Raw genomic sequence first — 2430 nt, 5'->3', positions numbered from 1 at the left:
TTTGTGAATTAACAAAACTAGTTTACTGGGTGCAAAAGTTTCTTATTTTCAGCAGGATCAACACAACTATCACCGTAAGCCATCCTACAGGTCTTACTTGGCACTTTATTGAAACAAAAGCTATAAAACATGATTACTACAGTAGCATAATCATGTAAATACACAAAAATAGTAAGGATAAGTATTGGGTTGTCTCCCAACAAGCGCTTTTCTTTAATGCCTTTCTAGCTAGGCATGATGATGACAATGATGCTCACATAAAAGATAAAAATTGAAACATAATGGGAGCATCATGAAGCATATGACTAGCACTTTTAAGTCTAACCCACTTCCTATGCATAGGGATTTTGTTAGCAAACAACCTATGGGAACAATAATCAACAGGCATAGGAAGGTAACACAAGTATAGCTTCAAGATTTTAAGCACATAGAGAGGAAACTTGACATTATTGCAATTCCTACAAGCATATGTTCCTCCATCATAATAATTTTCAGTAGCATCATGAATGAATTAAACAATGTAACCAGCACCTAAAGCATTATTTTCATGATCTACTATCATAGAAAATTTACTACTCTCCTCATAAGCAAAATTCTTCTCATGAATAGTAGTGGGAGCAAACTCACCAAAATAACTATCATATGATTTAAAATTAGGATCAAGATGACAAGTTTCATGGTTATCATTATTCTTTAAATCATACGTATCATCACAATAATCATCATAGATAGGAGGCATGCTTTCATCATAGTAAATTTTCTCATCAAAGCTTGGGGGACAAAAAATATCATCTTCATCAAACATAGCTTCCCCAAGCTTGTGGCTTTGCATATCATTAGCATCATGGATATTCAAGGAATTCATACTAACAACATTGCAATCATGCTCATCATTCACATATTTTATGCCAAGCATTCCATGTAATTATTCTTCTAGTACTTGAGCACAATTTTCCTTCCCATCATTTTCACGAAAGACATAAGATGAAGCATATGAGGCATCCTTAATTCCATTTTTAGTTTTCTTTTATAAACTAAACTAGTGATAAAACAAAAAACAAAAAGATTCGATTGCAAGATCTAAAGATATACCTTCAAGCGCTAACCTCCCCGGCAACGGCGCTAGAAAAGAGCTTGATGTCTACTACACAACCTTCTTCTTGTAGACGTTGTTGGGCCTGCAAGTGCACAGGTTTGTAGGACAGTAGCAAATTTCCCTCAAGTGGATGACCTAAGGTTTATCAATCCGTAGGAGGCGTAGGATGAAGATGGTCTCTCTCAATCAACCCTTCAACCAAATAACAGAGAGTCTCTTGTGTCCCCAACACACCCAATACAATGGAAAATTGTATAGGTGCACTAGTTCGGCGAAGAGATGGTGATACAAGTGTAATATAGATGGTAGATAAAGGTATTTGTAATCTGAAATAATAAAAACAGCAAGGTAACTAATGATAAAAGTGAGCGTAAACGGTATTGCAATGGTAGGAAACAAGACTTAGGGTTCATACTTTCACTAGTGCAAGTTCTCTCAACAATAATAACATAGATATATCATATAACAAGCCCTCAACATGCAACAAAGAGTCACTCCGAAGCCACTAATAGCGGAGAACAAACATAGAGATTATGGTAGGGTACGAAACCACCTCAAAGTTATTCTTTTGGATCAATCTATAAAAGAGTTCGTACTACAATAACACCTTAAGACACAAATCAACCAAAACCCTAATGTCACCGAGATACTCCATTGTCACCTCAAGTATCCGCGGGCATGATTATACGATATGCATCACACAATCTCAGATTCATCCAACCTACATAAAAGTACTTCAAAGAGTGCCCCAAAGTTTCTATCGGAGAGGCAAGAACGTGTGCCAACCCCTATGCATAGGTTCCCAATGCCACAAAACCCGCAAGTTGATCACCAAAACGTACATCAAGTGGCACATGATATCCCATTGTCACCACAGATAATCACGGCAAGACATACATCAAGTGTTCTCATAAAAGACTCAATCCGGTAAGATAACTTCAAAGGGGAAACTCAATTCATCACAAGAGAGTACAGGGGGAGAAACATCATAAGATCCAACTACAATAGCAAAGCTCAGGATACATCAAGATCATGCCATAGAGGGAACACGAGAGAGAGAGAGAGAGATATCAAACACATAGCTACTGGTACATACCCTCAGCCCCGAGGGTGAACTACTCTCTCCTCGTCATGGATAGCGCCGGGATGATGAAGATGGCCACCGGTGATGGGTTCCCCCTCCGGCAGGGTGCCGGAAAGGGCTCCCGAGAGGTTTTTGGTGGCTATAGAGGCTTGCGGCAGCGGAACTCCCGATCTATCTTCTGTTCTGGAAGTTTTACGATACGTAGGTATATATGGGTGCAGGGGGTACGTCAGTGGAGCTACGGGGGCCC

The sequence above is a fragment of the Triticum dicoccoides genome, chromosome 2B (assembly GCF_002162155.2).
Source record: "Triticum dicoccoides isolate Atlit2015 ecotype Zavitan chromosome 2B, WEW_v2.0, whole genome shotgun sequence".
NCBI lineage: Eukaryota > Viridiplantae > Streptophyta > Magnoliopsida > Poales > Poaceae > Triticum > Triticum dicoccoides.
This window is presented reverse-complemented; position numbering follows the sequence as displayed.